Here is a 22,541-nt window from a genome sequence, read left to right as displayed (position 1 = left end):
GGAACATGAAGCTGCATTTAAAATGGTTGGAATCCCTAAATGATTGATGCAACATTATTGCAGAACCTTCTTGCGTCAGACTTTAACCACAGCCAGCCAAAAGCACAGGCCATATAGGCGGTTGCCTAAGGTGACCGAAGGTTTCTAGGGGGCACAGTGGTAGTGTCACACTTAAACAAAACTTAAGAAATGGAAACATTCTGCTTGGATTCAGGCTTTTTGCTCCATTTCGTGTGACGTCAGAATTTGTAAAACTATACTGATCATACAGATAGTGTTTTCCTGGTGTTTGTGGTTTGACAACCAATGCAGCCAAAATGTGTATCGTGCTGTGAGAACACGCAGGCCAGAACAAGTGAGATGTAGAAAAGCAAAGTGAGAAATATGGCATGTGATTGAACACACACTCCACAGTAGGTGTGTGTGTGTGGACTGAACAGCCACATAAAAGTTTTCTGACAGCTGGCTCGACAATCCCAAATATAAAGCCTAGCTGGCTTAGTATTCCAAATGGGAAAAGAAACTAGTTGCAAACTTTGTGTAAAAGCTCTCTACATTTCATATGACAATCATAGCAGATGTAGAGAGCTTTTACACAAAGTTTGCAACTAGTTTCTAGTAGAGAGGCACACAGGAGGCTCACCTCACTCTTAGGCTGCCCATTGGACTCCATTGAGGAGGTGGGTGGACAGCAGGAAGCCGGCCAAGCTGACATCCATCATAGTTAACCCCTCCCACCCCTGCTGACATCATCATGGCCGACCCCTCCCAGCCCCTGCATCACACTGTATTTTATTTTGTTGTCTCCTGGGTCTGTTTTTGAGCATTTTACAGAGCTATGTGTTTTTTTCTAGTATCTTTTATCTGACTCCCTGAACGACCACACAAAAGTTCCTATGTGTATATAGTATGTATGCACAAATGGCAAATGAAATGTTTTGAATCTTTAATTATTTGACTGTATTTTCATTGTGTTTTTTATCAGTTCAATAAAATCTGTAAAGCCCTGTGAGGTGACCTTATTGTGATATTGGGCTCTACCAGTAAAACTGAACTGAACTGAATGAAATTGAATTGAACTAAATTAAAAAGGCTGAAGGAACCTGAATATATTTCATTGTGTAAAAGGCAAGGGTTCCAACCTAAGCTGAACTCTATGATCTCTGATCCCTCAGATGACACCAGATTTAGAGCCATCATTCATCTAAAGCTGATAGAACCTAATGGACTCAGAATTAAAGCAGTAGAACACAGAGGTACAGATGTCAGCACAAAGGCCACTGACTGATGGTCCACCCCAGAGGCTGACAAAGCTTCTGGACACATTTAACCAGGTAACACAAGCCTTTGATTTACCATAATAAAGTGTGAAGTGAGCTTTATGGATGGAAAACTCATGTGTGAGTGTTTTTAAGTTAGTTAGTAGTAATTTATTCATCCATTTAACAAAACATGATATATACATTCATACAATTTGGATTTCTATATTAAACATGGGCGAAAAGGCGTAGGCTGAATCAGCAGCTTATTTATGCCTGCTCTATTTACAAGAAGGAAAGTTGCAGAAACAAAACAAGATAACAAGATGGCACAGTTTTAAACAATAATATAGATAAAACAAATAATACAATCCAAGCAAAATCTCTCGATGTCACAGGTGTCAAACATGCTGCCCGGGGGCCAAATCCAGCCCGCCAAAGGGTCCAGTCCAGCCCTTGGGATGAATTTGTGAAATGCAAAAATTACACTAAAATATTAACAATCCTTTTAGTTAAGGTTCCACATTCAGATTAATTCAATCTCCAGTGGGCAGGACGAGTAAAATACTATCATAATAACATATAAATATGACAACTCTAATTTTTCTCTTTGTAAATGCAAATGTTTTCATGTATTTACACTAAAACAAAATATAATTTCACAAAAAATGTAAATAACCTGAACAAATATGAACAACCTGAAATGTCTTAAAGAGAAGTAAGTACAATTTTAACAATATTCCGTCTGTTACTAAATGTTTTGTGTATTTGTAGATCCACTGTGATCTGTAAGTTATAATGTACAGGTGTAATGATAAATTGAGGCAGAATATTGTTAAAATTACACTTATTTTTTCCAGTTTGTTCATGTTATTCGCATCTTTTGAAAGGATAGTTTGCAGATGTAAACCTTTCATAATGTAAATCAACTTTTTTGCTCTAAAACATAGAGAAACGTTGGAGTTGACATTATTTATATATTATTATGTTATTATTTTACTGGTCCGGCCCATTTCAGATCAAATTTAGCTGAATGTGGCCCCTGAACTAAAATGAGTTTGACACCCCTGCTCTATGTCATCAAGTTACTAAATTTTATTTTAATTATCAGATGCTTTGACAAGATCACCATAAAAAAGGGGGATGTGAATGAAATCAATGACATTAAAACAAAAAATAAATATCCTTAACTTGTCATTTTCTACAATGAAGTCACTCAATATTATATCGTTTGATTTTATTGCTTAAAATTTAACAATGAAATGATTTAAATATGATTAACTTAACTTAATTTTTGATGATTTAACCTGTTTTTGTTTTTTTTTTACTGTGTGCCAAATGACAGCGATGGACAGAAAATGCCATTTCTAAGGTTTTACACTAGATGGTGCTACATGTATATAGTTTGTACAGAGAGAGTGAGCCCAAAAAGGAAACAACAGAAATGAGGGAAAATGATGATAAAAAAAAAATAGGCTCAATAACAAGAGAGTATGAGAAAAAGAAAGAGTGAAGATGAAGCAGAAACATGGAAAGAACAGTGGGGAAAAAATGTTCTTCTCTTGATCCCTGGTGGTTTGAGCAGAGTCTCCGAAGACTTTCCATGCCTGAAACTCACCACCTGCGCCTCTCCTCTTCCAGCCAAACACACAGCACAACCACAAATACACAAGGACACACACATGTATGAACACACCATCTACATTCATGCCATTTTCTTCTCCAAATCCTTTCAATGTCGTTGGAGACTTGAGAACACCATCATGTTCTTGTAAACGATTCATCACAGAAAACTGGAAACTTCAACATTATTCATTTTGCCATGTTGTGCAAACAACACATTCTCTAATTGTACAAATTTGTACGCCCTCTGTGTTTATTGTAAATTTTAGTAATGATAATTAAAATTGTTAGAATTATTTATTTAGTGTTTCAACAAAGGACATTTACTTCTTTATAGAGCTAATGTAAATTATCCCAAAAGACTACCTGGAGTTTAGTCCAATGGGTGAAAAAAAGAAAGAAAAAACACAATTGGACTTGTTTTAAAGCTGTGCAATAGAATTTACACTCACGATTTATCATTGTTGTCCTGTTTCACAAAAGGATATTTTCTTTTAAAAATGAACATGTAACTGGTAACCTCGATCTTATTTTTGTAGTAAGACATATGATCTAAGTTTCAGAGCTGGGTATTCTTATGGAGTTATTCTCAGGTTCTCTTTGTCAAGTCTATTACAATCCTGTGGTTGTGTTTTTTCATTTTTAATGCTCCAAACATCACAAAAGAAATACTTTTAGGAAAATGAATGGCCAATGAATGAGGACTCACCTTTAATTTATCCATGAAAATGGAAACAGCTTACAGATATGGATGCAGATTTAAAGTAATCTCATATTTTGCATGTTTTCCAGTCTATGTGTGTTTGTTTTTTATGCATAAACTTTCACAATTGAGCCATCCTGATTGAACACACAGCCATAGTATTATCTCAAAGTCTCACCTTAATCCTAAATCATAATAAAACTGACAGACACTGAAGACACATGATATGCGTTTGTAATATTTATTCCTTCTTTTACTGCCAAATTCTCTCAGTGGTTCTTGTAAGTTCTATTATTTTTACTTTTCTCCTTTTTTTCCATTTACTTGGACATACAGAACATTATAGGTTTATGTTATTAACTTTTATGTTTTTGCTTTGACTGTTATTTCCTTTTTTCTCCACAGAGTTTTTAAAACCAGTGTTGAGAAGTTTTCACAAACTTATAATGAAAACGAAAGACACAAATGACCAAAGTATCCCCACTTTCCAAAAAAAAATGTCCTCAAGGTTGAAAATTCAAATTGGTCCTCACAAAGATAGAGAAACACGCAGACACACATAGAGATGCACACGATACCCAGTACCTGAAATGACTCGGGAGTCGGGCGGAGCTGGGAGGCACAATTATGAGAGGCTGGCATCTTGACCTTCTATCAGCCAACCAATCAAATTGAATGATGATTATCATACAAGTGATAAGCTCCTTAAAGCACTTTTATAAACTTTTTCTTTTTTCCCCTCCGACTGTTTGTCTTTTTCATTTCCCTACTCTGCTATCTTTTTCCCTGTGTCATTCTTCTCTCTCTTTTACTTTTCCTCATGTTTCTTTTCATCTGTTTTCCTCTGTCATTTGCTCTTTCTTTCTCTCTGTGACTGTTCCGTAACTTTTTAAAAGGGCTGCCAGACTTTTACTGTGACTTGGATTATACTTAGAAATGTCACGTCACAGTAGATCTTATCGTTCACAGCGCTGCTAGAACTGCATTTAAGCATTAAAAGGCCTGGTTGACGTGTGACTATTCACTGAGAACATCAGTATTAATGTGATACCTCGCTCCGATGTATCAACCTGTTTGGATTTTGTCTTATCTTCAGGGCTTTTAGCAACCATTATGGAAAGGGAGGCCACAGTTTAAGCAATATCTGCAGTTGAAAGGGACATATATGGACTTTATTTTAGCATGGCATGTACCTTGACATTAGTGAATGTAATCATTTGTTCCTTGTGCCAGTATCAACATTTCCTGAAAATTTCATCAAAATCTTTCCATAACTTTTTGAGTTATCTTGCTAACGGACAGACAAACAAACAAAAAATCCATCCCCCCATCCCCCCACCCCCCATCACCACCAAAAATTAAACATTTGTTCCTTGTGCCGATATCAACATTTCTTGTAAATTTCATCAAAATCCTTCCATAACTTTTTGAGTTATCTTGCTAACGGACAGACAAACAACCCCCCCCCCCCCGAAGTATCAACATTTCCTGAAAATTTCATCAAAATCCTTCCATAACTTTTTGAGTTATCTTGCTAACGGACAGACAAATAAACAAAAAAATCTGCCCCCCACCCCTGTCCCCCAATCACCACCAAAATTTAATCATTTGTTCCTTGTGCCAGTATCAACATTTCCTGGAAATTTCATCAAAATCCTTCCATAACTTTTTGACTTATCTTGCTAACGGACAACAACCCCCCCCCAACACACAAACAAACAAACAAACAAACAAACAAGCCCTGATGAAAACATAACCTCCATCGTCCTAGCTCATGTTGTAGAGGAGTAGAAGAAGAAGGGATCAGAGATTTCAAGACAATTTTCAAGTTTAAAAAAAAAGAAGAACCAAATCCTTTAGAAATCAAGCTGTTAACATAAATGTATCCAATCCAGATAAATGTTAGCTTAGAGCTGGAGTTAATTAACACCCATATGTTTGACTCCCAGCACAGTACAGGCTCAAACACACACTTGAGCGAAACACATGCAAAGCTTCACTTCATAAATGTACATCCATTCCTCACATTTAGGCTGCAACACATTCAAGAAGTTTGGACACATTTGTCACTTTGTAATGTTGTCACTTTTTCCACAACAATTTAAAGATGTTCAGGAACTGAGGACCAAGAGTAATCAAGTATTTCAGGTGAAATTTTGAGCCATGCTTCCTTAAAATGGTTATATAGAGTATTTCAGCATGTTATGTATCTAATTAAAACAAACACCACATAAATAACATAAACATTAAAGTGTAACAGTTAAACTAAAGAGTTCTGGAGATATGAAAAGGTTCCTGTAGAGACATGAACTGAATATATTATTCACACTGACAGTCTGGGGGATGTATGTGGCCACTAGAGGGAGTAGTGATAAAAACTGTGATTAAAACTACAAGCACTGTTGTTTTCACCAGTGGACATGGCTCTAAATGAGAAGAATGGAGTTTGATGCTGAAATCACAGTATTTCTTCTACATGGGTGAGTTTGATTAAAAGGCTTTTTTTTTTTTTTCTCCCAACTTTATTGAAAATATATGTATGTATACAGAACACAGAGAAATTTTGAAGAAACATCAAGATGTCAAAAGGAAAAATCATCCAAACAAATAAATTAATATAATGGAAAGGCTTACAGACACAAAGAACGATGAATAATAATAACAATAATAACTTAAAATATAAAGATCTAAGAAAAAAAATACAGCAGAAAGTAAATTCATTTAATTGTAAAGAATTATTTATAAAATGTCAGAGTGTTTGTGCTTTTTTTTGTTAAAGATAAATTTCAGAGATTTAATATATTTTTCAAATTTAATCATAAAGACTTTAAAATTTGGCCGTGTTTTGGCATATTTACTTTTGTGTATGTGAAATTTTCCAAATACAAGGAACAGATTAACAACTAGCAGCACTCGGAGAGCGCAGACCTCCGCCAAGGCTGATCAGTGGCCCCCCCCGTGGGCCCCCCCACCCCCGATCACCACCAAAATTTTATCATTTCTTCCTTATCCCATTTCCAACAAACCCTGAAAATTTCATCAAAATCTGTCCATAACTTTTTGAGTTATGTTGCACACTAACGGACAGACAAACAAACAGACAGACAGACAAACAAACCCTGGCAAAAACATAACCTCCTTGGCGGAGGTAATAAATTAAAAATTATGTATGTCATGTTCAAAACATGTAAGTACATTTTGAGATGTTAGAACTATATTTTCATTACATTCAGATATAAGATAGTTTTCAATTTTAGACCAGAAGTCAGAAGAATGCACACAAAGAAATTGATTTAAAGACTTATGAAGGTGTACAGGTATTATGTGATGTCATGTTTGTTAAGTTCACCGTTTGTTGATCTATGGTTCAGACTAAACCGTGATCTTGTTTCAACGGTAAAAACAGATCTTTTGCGCAACAAGTGGCAACACAAACCGTATAGAAATCTGAGGAGAGTTCAGGTTTTACAGTAGCTTTTTTTCTGTCTAAAGAATCATTTAAGCTAATAAAGCTATAAAGTAAATTACTGGCTAACACAGAACATGAACATTATAAAACACAGAGTTATTGTTAAATAATTCAATTGTCAAAAATGATTAAATTTACAAAAACCTCACAGAGTTGAAAGAAAGATGAGAGGGGGGCCCAGGCACAAAGAGGCGGAAACTAATGCCCAACTAAACGGCACAATTCAAAAGTAAACTAAAATAAAGTGATAAGACTGTGACAGTGTGACATAGGCGTGGTTTGAAGAAGAAAACTTGATGATACCATAATACAGATGTGTGTAAACGATGAGATTTACACTTTATTCAGTGAGGGACACACTCTGGGGATAGTTGTCCTTGGTGTGTTCTGGCATGCAACCTCCCCCCGCTTTTGAGAGTTTGGAGAATCAATACTACATAGAAGCCTTTTAAGGTGTTCAACTGTGTGGGTCCTTCATTTCAACTACTTCATTTCATGATCCACACGTCATCTAATTGGAATAAGTGAGGACTGCATCAGGCCAATCCAGCACCAACACCCTCTTCTTCCTCAGCCAGTTCTTTGTAATATGTGTAGAATGTGGTTTTACATTGTCCTCATAAGATATTCATGGGTGTCACTGGAAAAAATCTTGAAGGCAGCATGTGTTGCTCCCAAATGTCACTGTACTTGTCAGTATTAATGCTCCATCACAGAAGTGACTAGGATCTTTGCCAAGAACTCTGACACAACCCCAGACCATGAAAGACCCTGGCTTCTGGACTTGTTGCTGACAACAGTCTAGATTATTGTGTCTGTTTTTTGTCAGTTACCCCCCCGACCACCACCACCCAAAAAAAAAAAAAAAAAAATTTATACCGTTTCTTCTGACTGTTATCTTTCCAATATGTAATGGTCCATCTAAGATGTTCAGAGAAGTCCTCAGCATTTCTGAACATACCTGGTGCAGGTAACAGTATGCTCTACTGTTTTGGATGAAAAACAATAATAGCTTAACCCTGTAAAGCCTGAACCATTAAATCATTGACAGAAAATTCTAGTTCTTTGAAACTGGAGTCTTTATTGGTCCTTCTGAACCATAATTTCCATGTATGAGTTTCAGTTTTGTATCATATTTGATACATCGGGTCTCAATGCTCAAATTTTTTTTTTTTTTTTTTTAACAAACCAAAACGCAATATAACACAAACATGTCTAACAAATTTGTAATTCCTTTTCAAAATTGTCAAAGTTCTTCCTTCTTCCTCATTAATGACAGTCTTGTAGTGTCACTGGAAAGGCCTCAGGTGAATGAATTCTCCCCCTGGTGGATTATCCGTGTATTGCATGAATCTAATTGCATACATCAGGTTTTTCAAGAAAAAATATCACACTGATCATGTAGAGGGCTTCAAAACTCATGTATCAAATATGATACGTTTGGCATTATAGGGTTAATACTGATGAATTTAACATATGCTAAAAAAAAAAAAAAGTGTAGCAATATCTAGTGGTTAAGTTTTGTATTATCATCCTCTACACTGGGTGCTAAAAACAAGACATGAAAAATGGAATTGGTTAAGGGAATATGAACTCTGGTCCACACTCAAACACAATGCATGATCAGAATGCACATTTACAATGAAACAGAAAACACAGAATGGAAAGAAGAAGTTTGTAGTGGGCAACTGTAGAAGCATGGCAGACTCTGTGCAGATTACCTGTTCCTTCTGAAGATCGGAGATAACATTGATTCCAAGTAGATTCTCTCACACACTGAATTTCTATGCAATATTCTCTACTGTAGATTATTTCAGCCATTTTAATACCTCAAAGCACTTCCTTGTATGCGTACGCTACCAGTCAAAAGTTTGGACTCACCAGGTTTTTCTCTATTTTCATGAATATTTCCATTGATTCTGTAGATTCTCATTGAAGGCATCAAAACTATAAATGAACACATATGGAATTCTGTAGTTAAAAAAATGTGACATAACTCAAAGCATGTTTTATTACCTCTGCCAAGAAGGTTATGTTTTTGCCGACGTTGGTTTGTCTGTCTGTTTGTCTGTCTGTCTGTCTGTCTGTCTGTCTGTCTGTCCGTGTGCTAGATAACTCAAAAAGTTATGGATGGATTTGGATAAAAATTTCAGGAAATGTTGATACTGGCACAAGGAACGAATGATTACATTTGGTGGTGATCGAGGGGGGCACTGATCTGCCTTGGTGGAGGTCTGTGCTCTCTGAGTGTTTCTAGTTTATATTTTAGATCCTTCAAAATAGCCACATTTTGCTTTTATTATTGCTTTGCACATTTTTGTCATTCTCTCAGTGAGCTTCATGAGGTAGTCAATTGAAATGTTTTCCAACAGTGTTGAAGGAGTTCCCACACTGTCAAAAATATCTGTAATTTAACAGAATTTTCATTGTTTATTTTACAGATTTTTCCTGTATTTTTAAGATACAGGAAAATATCAGTGAAATGACAAAAATAGACTGTGATTTCACATGTCAAATGTAAAATAACACACAAAAAAAAATGTAACTGCGAATAACCATAAAATTTCCATTTTTTAAAACGAAATTTGTCCTTTTTTCCAGAGAAAAAAGCAGTTAAAATACATTTGCAAATGTATCATAATTTCACAAATATTTCTTTTCTATTTATGACATTAAACTGTTAATTTAAAGTTTAATACTGTAAAAAAAAAATAAAATAAAATCAGATAAAATTACTGACAATTAACCATAAAAGAAGTATTTGTTCTGTAAGTTTAACAAGACTTGTTTGTTAATTGACAAATATCTTGTGTAATTACGGGAGGTTTCACAAGAAAAATGTTGAATAAATGTATTTTTGTGAATGTATAACATGTATAAGCACTGATAAACTGTCCAAATACAGTTTTTATCAGTGGATTGTACAACTTAGTCTCATTAAAAATTATTTATATATATATATATTTATAGGTAATTTGATTGTTTTAATACATGTAAATATTCTTTATTAAACATTAAAAAGTCCAAAAAAAAAAAAAGCAAAATCTCATGTAAAGTTAGGGCAAAAAACTGTATTTTAATTATGGAAAATTACTGTATTTTTATGAGATGGTTATTTTCCATTATTTTACAGTCTTTTTTTCGGCACCCCTGCTGCCAGAATATTACTGTTTTTTTTTTTTGTTTTTTTTTACAATGCACTGATGCTCTTGTTGGCCATCTGTGGTCCATATCATGTCATTTAAATGAGAAGGTGAGTCCAAACTTTTGACTGGTAATGTATGTTCATAAGCTTCTCTCCTGACACTTTTTGCAAATGCATTGGTCATGAAGCCCCGGGCTCAAGATAAGTGATATTTGTTTAAAGATCTAACCAAACAACCCATATAGACATTTTACCACCTCTTTAAAGGCAACAACCCATTCTGGGCCTGTAACAAACAACAGCAGAAGGATTGTAATCTCACAAAGAAATAACACGTGTATCCCCTCACAGCAAAATGAATATGGTAAAAGGTGTTTGTCATCTGGAATGATCTTCATATTTTGTCAAGCCTGTGAATCTAAGAAGAAGCGTCCCAGCGTGAAAAATCACATTTACACCACTTCATTAGCTTTAAATGAAGCAAAATGCAAAAACAGTTGAGGAGGGCCAGCACATAGCAATGGTCTGTGAGAGCCATGCTATTCCTTGCGGGTGCACTGTGCTGTGTATTAGTCACATTTCCAAGTTTCTGTTGCTTTGATGAACATCATCTTATATTTATTCCACAATCCCTGACTCTTATGTATGTACAGTAATAGTTTGTCATGGCAATCCTATGGTTAAATTGTGCACATTGTACTGTTTTATTTAATTTGGTGAAGAATAATTATGTCAGTCTACATTCAATTGCTAGACCTAGCAGTATTAAAACCAATATATCTGAACTGCAGCAAGGTCTGTCATTTTAACAATAATTCTGTTCATGAACTTCTTGCATGTTAAAATAAAAACCAGCTTGAATTAAATAATTACTTCCAAGCAGAAACTTAAGAGGAACATATGAGGAAAGGTAAAGTTCAGTCACATTAATAATATTTACTTTCAAACTAACAGATAAACAGTAAAATGATGCTGATAAAGAAAAAATGTGAGTGTGATAAAGTGAAAGATATTGTGTGATGTCTAGTGTTTAATTCATGGTTTGCAACCAACTTAATACCTCTTCCTTTTTAATGGTGTCTGCCAAAAATATGTGAAAGTCCCTGTGGATGTCCATGTTTATTTCACTTTTTTGCCCTTTAGTTAAAAGGACATTGAAGCTGTAGGAGCCAAAAAATTAGTGTGAAAAAGACAGAATTTGGAAATAGGCACCTTCCTCTTTCAATGATCTCCTTTCGGTCCACATCTAAAGACTAGAGAGACGACCTGATGTTGTTAAAGCCGTTTCAGAAAAGTAAAGTCACTTTAAGGTCACATCTGACAGAACCCTGGAGGTAATTGGTAATTACAGCTGTCAATAATCTATTTAACCTCTGTACCTGTCTAAAAACACCTGTGATCAGCCTGGGTCTTGAACATACAAAGAAGTCTCAAGACCTCCCAGACCACTTGAATTACAATAGAGGGTATGCACATACATCACTTCCTCTCCAGGCCACATCCCTCTAAGTCAGACTGAGTGTCAAAAACCAACCTGCCCAACATGACGGAGTATAGCAGTAAACACAGCCAGACCGGGAAAATGTGAAATATGAAATTAAATTAAGGGGCAAATGGACTGGACATGGATCCGTATGAGCTACCAAAGAACAAGTGGTCCACAAACATTGACATGTGACCCAAAATCGCATATCTGGACATCCAGGGTAGGTATCATTGCTATTTTTACTTGAAACAAATATACATGGTTTCATCATCACTGACAACCAGGGTCCAAAACTAGGGCCCAGAACCAGCTGATCCAAAGTGCATTTACAGTAGACCGTGTACTGACCCCAGTGAATATATGCATGATCTACTGGTACTGAGGAGATTTACTGAGTCTAGTTCAGATCAAGTACTTTATACAACACACATACTACTGCTGTGGACCAGCAGGGTACGACTTTATTCTGGGAAATTATTATGTTTTTCCTAACTATTTTTAAATTACGACATTATTCTTGTAATATTATGGTTTTATTGTCAGGATAGGATGACTTTAATCTCATAAACGAATGACATTTTTATGAGTTTTTTTTTTTAATAACTACGACTTTATTCTCATAACATTGTGATTCTTTTTGTATTCGACTTTATTCTCATAAAATTATGGGTTTTATATCGATATGTTATGACTTTATTCTCGTAGTGACAAATGTTTTTGTTTTCTCATGTGGTCCTAATACTTCATCGTAGCTTTATTCTCCAATTTCCCCCGTATTTGAAAAACTGGGTTAGCCTCAGTTTCAGTTAGTTTACTAATCATGTCGGAGCACAAGGTTCAGAATCACAAAATTAAAACAAAAACCATGAAAGATCTGATCATGAAACCAAGAGCTTTACTAAGAAGTAATGTTAGCCAAAACAATACGTCATTTAAGGTCTGATTTGACCCAAAAATACAGCATAAATTAATGTTAGCTGACACCAAACGGGACCCACAAATCTAGGTTTAGTTTCCTGGATTTGTGGATCCATCTACTTCTCTTTACTTTGTCTTTCGGTGTCTGTAAAACAATAGCTCCTACTGCTTTTCAAACCTGTTCATACAATCAATCACACAACAGCTCTTGCCCATTTTTTAAAATTAAATATTGTTCTTCAGTTTACAGTATTGAAGCCAATGGTGCTACTCTTCTCCCTCTTTCTGCCACTCAGTGGGCAGAACTGCGGTAACTTCCGCTGGCAGTGACGTCACATGCATACCCTCTGTATGCTAAGAGGTAGGCTATTTATGGAACTGTTGCCCAATGACACTCAGTGGTCCACACTCAAACATGACAGGTGATGGTAATGCACCTTAACGGTTAATGCCACCCCCTATAAAATAAAACGAGAGCCATCACAGGGTGGCAGAGGTTCCCAAACCCCACAAAGTCAGAAAGTGATACCTATTATTAGTGTAAGCTTTGTTTATTTGACTTTGCCCATTGACAGAGAGGAGTTAGACATGCACAAATAATTCAGTATGTTTTAGTATGAATTATGCACAAGTTAGTAAGTGTGTTAATAGTAGTAGTAAGAGTGTTTATTCAGACATTTCAACCATTTTACATTTGTGCAGGATACAGTGTTTAAGAACAAAAGAGTCTGAAAAGGAACAGGCTGAAGCCTGAGCTTATTATGCACACCCCTCATTCATGTCACCAAACAAAATGAGATAAAATAACTACCAATGACTTTTGCTTAGTAACAACAGCAACAAAAAAACAAAAAACAATTCAATAGTTTGAGTAGTGGAAAAAATTAACATTAACATTCTTCATATGTTTTCACGACATTTCCTTTAAACATAATTTTAAACATAAATAACATAGTACAGTCTCAGGATTTTACTTGTTCCAAATATTTGTTGTAACATAAGGTTTTTTGAACACATTACTTCCTCTGAAATTGTAAACACTTTCCTGCATTTTAAAACAAGCTCTGAATATGAACAATATGAAAGTAGATAGATAGATAGATAGATAGATAGATAGATAGATAGATAGATAGATAGATAGATAGATAGATAGATAGATAGATAGATAGATAGATAGATAGATAGATAGATAGATAGATAGATAGATAGGATAAGATATATTATTGTATTGTATTATTGTATATTAAGATAAGAAAAGGGAAGAGAAGAGAAGAGAAGAGAAGAGAAGAGAAGAGAAGAGAAGAGAAGAGAAGAGAAGAGAAGAGAAGAGAAGAGAAGAGAAGAGAAGCCTTTATTAGTCCCACAAGGGGAAATTCCAGATCGATATAGAGATAGATATAGATAAAGACATAGATATAGATATACATATGTACACACACACACACACACACACACACACACACACACCTACACACACACACCTTATTGTTAGACAATAGACCTTTGAAGCTTGACATCCTCTGACTGACTAGAACAGAAAACTGAAAAGTAACGGATAAGCACAAAGTCACTCACATGTAACCTGACCAAATCACTCAGCTGTTGTATAAAGTTATGTTGCCCATCTTTTATCCATAAACATGAGGGGAGGAAAACAGAGGGACATGTTGGCCGGTTATTCTTGTCCATAAGCCTGTCATTTTCATGTTCACACCTAAACCATCCACCCCCACTAAGTCTGCGCCTTATTTGTCCCCTCTGCTTACACATTTTTGCACTTATGAAAGTCAACTCCTCAGAGTGCTCTGGTATTTGTGTGTATCTATGTGCATGTCTATCTGACTTGGAGCTTGGACAGCTAATTCTCTCTGCCAGAAAATGTCCTGCAGCAAGAATTTGGAGTTGAGAAAGTGTCCACTGCTCTGTCAATATGTGACATGGTGCCAAAATGGGCATGCAGCCATTTTCGATTAGCATGGACCAGCACTGCCCAATCATAGCTACAGCCATGCCAGAATCTGTTCAAGAGCGCTGAGAAAAAACCCATATTGCCGAAAACAAGTTTGAGATGCTGCAAAAAATTAAAATAAAAATGAAATTGCCAAAAACTCATCCAAAATACTGCAAACAATAAAACAATAATGAGAAAATAATAATTAGCATGGTGCTGTCCATGCCAGTCTTGTAAAACGCCATAAATATTTTTGTTCACTGTTGTCCAACAATAAGCGAGATTAGTGAGAATTAGGGAGAATCAGTGACATGATGCTGGATGAAGTGGAAATTCCAAGAATCACTGCCAACAGCCTCATTAAATCATCCTCTCAAAGCAAACAGCTATGTTTAAGTCCATTAATTTCAATCCATTCTTTAGATGACTTATGATTTTAGACCTGTTGAATGTTATTTCTACTTTTCCATTGTTTTCATCATTGAAAGATCAAATTTGCAAGGACAAAATACTGTTGATTAGGGATTTTCTTTAGACTCTAAAACAACAAGGATTAAATAAAAAGAGAGCGATAAACTTTAATAAACATATACCACTGCAGACTTTGTAGTTCTGCCATTTCCATCTCCAACCACCTCCATCTAAGGATTGTTCCTATATAACAATGTCACATGGCTCAAAGAATGTCAAATCAAAACTACTTTATCTTCTGCAATAGCAACAACTCTTAAGCTTTGACTCAAATTTTCACTATTTGGAAAAGATGTGCCCATTACCGAACTTTAAAGGTGGGGTCTCAGATGTTTTCCTGGAGCATTGTTCTTTTTGTTTTGTTTGTTTGTGAAGTGTCTTTGAGTGTCCAAAAAAGTGCTATGTAAGTGTGATGTATTATTATTATTATTATTATTATTATTATTATTATTATTATTATTATTATTAACCCTATAACACCAAATGTATCATATTTGATACATGAGTTTTGAAGCCCTCTACATGATCAGTGTGATTTTCTTTTTCTTGAAAAACCTGATGTATACAATTAGATACATGCAATACACGGATAATCCACCAGGGGGAGAATTCATTCACCTGAGGCCTTTCCAGTGACACTACAAGACTGTCATTAATGAGGAAGGAGGCAGAACTTTACCAATTTTGAAAAGGAATTACCAATTTGTTAGACATGTTTGTGATGTATTACGTTTTTATTTGTTCAAAAATAATAATATTTGAGCATTGAGACCTGATGCATCAAATATGATACAAAATTGAAACTCATACATGGAAATTGATGTTTGAAAAAAAAAATGTTGGGGTTGTTTGGAAGGACCAATGAAGACTCTTATTTCAAAGAACTGGAATTTTCTGTCAATGATTTAATGGTTCAGGCTTTACAGGGTTAAAAGAATCATATGCAGGATTGTGGTCAAAACTGGTACTGCAATCACATTCCAAATACTGTAGAGCGTGGTATCCTCTCCCCCTCCCCCCAGACTAGGGGTTGCCAGATCCAGCATGAGTGTCTACTATAAGGAACTACCATGGCAAGCGACAAGTCCTGCACCAGTACTTATGCCGGGCCCAGCCTCTTCACCCAGTAAGAGCCACTGAGAGCCGGGGGAGCAAAACCTGCAACCAACTGTAGTTGACTGTTACACCTGTTGAGTATTTGTCTCTCACATGTCTCACTGTTATTGTTCTAATGTACTTATTTATTAACTGTTTATTTCTGTATATTGTATAAGCTTGTTTTTACTTTTAGCCCACCAACCCCCTACCCCTCAAGGAGCCACTGGTGTTTGATCAGGCTGCATTTGTAAGTAAGAATCTGTTCTTAATTGCTTGCCTGGGTAAATAAAGGTTAAATAAAAAACAAAAAAAAGACCACTTGAGAGCTAGCGTCGGTCTTCAAATTCTTCTCCACTTTCAGTCATCTCCATGTTTCAAAATGATTGTTTAGTTTCTCACTTTGTCACAATGTATCTGGGAATAATAAGAGTCCTTTTAGGTTTAGTGACGTCAAACATTTATGATCAGAAATGTTCCAAGCTGCAGCTCAGTGGGAAATAGCAACCTGGATGCAGAAACGCTACTGACTTGGTGATTGGCAGATAGGTGATGGGTGGAGCATCAGACCAAAACACAAAATGACAACATAAACATTACTTCTAGGCTGACACTTAGCTTTTCAAATGCAAATATTCTGGCTGGACTACTGCTATCAGTATTTGCTGGGGCGCCACTACCAATTCTGGACCCCATGAAAGGTGAACGTTGTGGACCCTTCATAAAATTCAGTGTCCTGTCGATCTGTCAAAGCAGGTAGGTGGGGGGCGATCCATAACTAGCGTACCTTATGCTGCCATAAAATGGAAGTGAAACCTCACATACTTTCAACACCCAACACCTGACTTCTACACCTCTATTATACAGCGAACCTTGCACGGAATTTTCACTACTTGTATCCACTGGGCCCCCTCCACTGCTCTATGCCCCCCACACACACACACACAAATGCTGGGCTCCATGAATTTGTCATGTTTTACCCCCCCCTTAACGGCACCCCATAGTATTTGAAATGAATGGTGACATTCAGGGCTATTTTATGATTACTTGGAACATAATTCTTACACACAGCACCTTTAATTGTTTACTAGATATTCTAAGGACATGTTCTTGATGTAGGACCATGTGAAAGGTCTGCTAAGGTCTCTGGATGCTGATGAATTTCTCCAGTCTAAATATACCCCTCTGGTATCTTCTGATTCCTTTCGGCTGTTTGCGCTCTTCTCATCTATGAATGTCTTAGTCAGGTAATAACATATCACGTATATTCTCCCTCCTTTTACCTTCAGTTATATAATTTAGTTACTGCAACTTTTTTCTTTTCATGTCAGGTCTCTTTTCTGGGAGTATTTCAGTGAATTCATCTCGCTCTCTACTTCCCTTTCTCAGTTTCTTTCCACCATATTTCCAGTATGTAGGGCCCCGGTTAACAAGCCATTTAAACCCCATCGTCCCCGCTCCCTAATCACACATGTAATATTCATACATTGCTGTCACTCATGCAGACACATTAAGGCTGTCATTCCTTCCCTACTCTCCTCATCTCACTCATTTTTCTGCTCTCCCTCCCTCACGTCCTCATCTTCGCCGCTCTCTTTCCTCCTCTCGTCCCCGCTCTCATCTCTCGGTCTCCCACTTCCATTTTCTCCCACTTCCTCTCTGCCCTCCTTCCCTCACGCCCACCCAATCTCCTCCTCTGTTCCCATCTGCGTACATAAAAAATGCGAGACATCTTCAGCCTTTTTCTGTGATCAACTGAGAGGGACTGTGATGAAAACTGTTTATCTTTTCATAAAGATGCTGCAGTATATGGAGGATCTGCTTATTAATAATAATTTGCTGTAATTTAACCATGATGATGCATTTTAATAACAAATATGCCTCTCACATTCAAGTACAAACCCCAAGGACCTGCTTGGTGTTTTACTGTAATTTGAGTGAATGTGAAAATCAGTAACTGCCTACAAAATCTACTGTTAATCTAACAACTCAGAACATCTTGTGGGAGGAAATAATGGAATGTAGCCTTAACAAATTATACTCATGCCAACATAAACTGTCTTGTGGAAAACATACTGTTGATCATTATTAACATAGTGTAAGCTAAAACTATATTAGACCAGTGTAAACAAGTATTCAAAGGGTGTAGCATTAATGTTTGTACTATTACATCGTCCACTTGTCTGAGAGAGCTTTCTGCAAAGTTTTTCACATCTGGTTGCTGGAAATTTCCACACATTTATGCCACGTTTTCCACTCGGCTCGACTCAGGTACCAGATACTATTCCTGGAGACTGTTTCCATTACAGGATACTACCGACTTTACAGTACCTGTATGTCATAGTGATGCGGCGCGTTACTTCTGTGTCCGCTGATAAACTCACTCGTTGCGTGTTGTCTCATCAAGCTCATGCTGAATTTTTACGTCAGCCACCAAGGACTGAATCTCCTGAGTGAAAGGTGTAGTTTTACAGGCTGTCATCATGTGGCTTAACCTACCACTACATTTACTGTAAACTTCTGCATCTGTTTTTTGTAAAACAGCGGGTCACAGAGACAACTCTCTGACCAATCAGTGGTCTGCAGTGTTTACATGTCATGTTTTAGTATCTGGTCCCCAGTCCTGGAACCTTGGCAGAGGTGATACCAAAAAACTAGTACCAGGTACCAGATTCCAGGTCCTTTTTTGTAATGGAAACGCAAAAAGGCCAAGTCGAGTCGAACCAAGCTGGTACCACATAGTGGAAACACGGCAATAGATACAATGAAGGACAAATGAGATGGACCACTGTTACTAATGCTCCGTTTCCACTGTGTGGTATTGACTCGACTCCAATCAACTCGGCTCAGCCTTTTTGCTTTTCCATTACGAAAAAGGATCTGGAATCTGGTACCCGGTACTACTTTTTTGGTATCACCTCCGCCGAGGTTCCAAGACTGGGGACCAGATACTAAAACGTGACATGTAAACACTGCAGACCACTGATTGGTCAGAGAGTTGTCTCTGTGACCCGCTGTTTTACAAAAAACAGATGCAGAAGTTTACAGTAAATATAGCGGTACATTAATCCACATGATAACAGCCCAAAACTACACCATGGTCGGTCGAGGAGATTCAGTTCTTGGTGGCCGACGTAAAAATTCAGATGAGACAACATGCAACGAGCGAGTTTTCAGCAACTCTCTGAGCAGACGACATGGAAGTAACGCGCCGCTTCGCTATGACGTCCAGGTACTGTACAGTTGGTAGTATCTTGTAATGGAAACGGTCTCCAGGAATACTGAGTCGAGCCGAGCTGGTTCCACATAGTGAAAACGTGGCATAAGTCTTACTTCGCAAAAGGCCCTGGATGGGTTCTAAGGCACTTCCAGAACACTACGCTTGGTCCCTACTTGACCACAGTGCAGGTATAATCTCATTCTGGATCAAATTCAACTACTGCATTGTCAGGTTTATTCAAAAACGATGGACCCAAATGCAACATACAAGGAATAAACAAAGGAACTAAAATTTACAAGAAACTCACATCAACAGAAACTATGGATTAAAGCACATAAAGGACATAGAGATAGCTTGTGGTCAAATAAGCAAATGAACTACAGCTGCAGCTATGGATTATTTTTGTAATTAACCCATATAGACCCAAACAGCCACTGGCCACCAAAAGCATCTACTCATCTATATTGTTTAATACCTGTTGATCCTCTAATCCTATCAATCCATGTAAATAATTGGTGTAAAATGCAATTTGTCATCTTTTCATGGTCATCAGATACGACCTATTTGGACGTTCAGAGGCTCCGTAGTTACCGTGGAAACACTGTCATCTTCTACAACATTGATTCACCAGTAAAACCCATGGAGTTGGATCAATGACAGTGGGTGGAGACATGTGGTTTACATTCACTTACTGATATCACTGCTGAAAAAGTGACCTCTTCTTCAGTTTTCTCTATTTTTGATATTGTAATGCTCAACTTTAATATGAGCTTTTATGAACATCTATATGATCAGTAAATTAAATATAGGAAAATTCATTTAAAATATGGAGAACAATATTTCAATAAATGGTGATAAATTACTTAAGAAAGGATAAATAGAAAAAATTCATTTAGGAAGTACCACAAAAGTAGCACCGGGTCTTTATGGGTTAATCTATCGTTTATTTTCTTAGAGTCAATTCGATGTAATGATTATTTGAATAGGTGAAAAAATAATAAAAGTGTGAAAAAGACATCACATTATGTGTTGTATGTGACACAAATCACATACAACTTGTCCTTTCCAAGTCCATTGGCCTTGTCCATTCCAGAACCAGCTGAAAAAAGTAAACAATATATATTAAAAAAAACATCGATATAGAAATAACAACAATAATAACAGTATGTAACTAGGTACAAAAAAAAAAAAAAAAAGTTGGAAAGGTTGGAAAACAAATATAGAGCCAATACATTAAAATAGTGTGTAATGTCCCTTTAGGGAACTGGGATGAACGATCAGCCAATCAGACACGATATCCCGCCCTAGTTGCACTTGATTGGCAGGTCACGACGCAACCACGTGATCTTGTGTGAGGCAGGGAGATCTGGAAATGGCGACGAGAAAGGAAGAGAGGAAAACTGTCGTTAATGTGTTTTAAGTTGATTGATGGCGGTTTTAAGTGGCAGTTTCTATCAGCTAACCCAGCGACAGAGAAAGTGGACACGGAAGAAGACGTCGGGGAATCGGAAAACCCCGTCTTTCCACTTCTATTACCTCGGTAAGCTACCGAACCGAATAAAGCTAATGTGGCTAACTGTGTGAGCAGAGCAACGCGGTGAAGGTTAGCTGCATGTTCAGTGAACGTTACGGTGAACGAGACCTTGTTCATAGTTAGTGCTGGTTATAACTTTTTGTGTCGGTAACTGAAAACACTGCGCATTTAATTAGTGCAGTACCGTGTTGGTAATGATAATTCTTAATTTAATATTTTAGTAGAACCGCAGTTTTCCTTTTGGTTCATCTGTAACCATGTGAGGAACATGGTGGTAGTAGATGATGTGAAATATGCCGAAAATAGTATATTTCTATGTTATGTTCTGTATTGTTATTTTTGTATTGTTATCTAAACGAAAAGAGTAAATGTTTATGTCTTAACCATAGTGTTACAATTTACTGTGGCTGAAGTGATACATTAGTAGAGGTATTCTGTTTGAGATTAGATATTGTTTCTGGTTAATTGTTTAATTGCTATGCACAGTATATGGTATTTCCTGATCAAGGATATTATAATTTGATTTAATTGACTTTTTGTGATAGAGCTGCTGTAAAGTAATGTGTGTTAGTTTACCACACAGTGACTTATGATATTGAGTTTTGAGAGTTAAAACTTTTGAACTGGAGTGTGACAGAAGGTCTAAGCATATTACCATTTAATGATACACAGAATATGATATTTGGTTTTATGTGATTGTTGTGCTTTAGTATGATTGTTGTACAACATTTAGAATGAAGTTTAAAGTCCTGTTGCAATAAATAGGTCAGGTCTAAGGACAGAGTTGGGACCACTTTGAAGATTCTTATCCATTGATGGCGAGCTTCCCGGAGTGATTCAGTCGGAACCAGGATCTCCAGATGGAACCAGGATTCCCCAGCTAGAACCAGAGATTGACTCAGAAGTGCTCCATCTGCTGGTAGGACAGTGCCAGTCACCAGGACTGTTACAAATATTCCTTTTATGAGAGCGTAAGATTTTGAACGTCGCAGGAACATTTTAAAGGAAAGAAACACTTAAAAGACATTGACAAACTCTAAGTGATCACAACAGACATTTCAAGGGAAGACTGACAGACTGACAAACTACGACTTGTTTATTTGAAAGGGCCCATTTTTTATTTTCTTTATTTTTCTCTTATTTTTGTGTGTTCTATGCATTTTCTATACAACTGTATACTGACTTGTTGATACGTCAGTAAATGTTACAGATTTTTCAACTTACCTTGCCTTTTTGCATTCATTTATGGTTATAGTTTATGACACTTGGCTCCTTCCGAACCTAGACTAGAGTTACTTACCCAAGAGTGGGTTACACGTACAAAAATATATATAAAATATTCATAGATATAAACAACAAACAAGTCAAATATCAATATGTGCAGTCTTCAACACATGTGTATCCAGCGTACTAGCTTACTAACAACTTAAGATGTAACTAACATACAAGTAAAAAAAATAGTGAAAAGGTTTTAATGTTTGTGTGAAAGCTTAAAAGTTTAAAGGAGTAAGTGATGGTAAGAAAGCAGAAAAGTGAGCATATAGACATTTTCTGCCTTTTTTACCCTCGTCTCTTCTTAGTGACGCTCCATGTTGTTTGTGTTGATCCTGGAATCACAGGCGTCACAATAAACGTCCATGTGAACCAATGTTTCTCAGCAGCAAAAT

The sequence above is a fragment of the Sphaeramia orbicularis genome, chromosome 9, assembly GCF_902148855.1.
Source record: "Sphaeramia orbicularis chromosome 9, fSphaOr1.1, whole genome shotgun sequence".
Classification (NCBI taxonomy): domain Eukaryota; kingdom Metazoa; phylum Chordata; class Actinopteri; order Kurtiformes; family Apogonidae; genus Sphaeramia; species Sphaeramia orbicularis.
The sequence above is the reverse complement of the archived record's forward strand: the minus strand, read 5'-3'. Positions refer to the sequence as shown.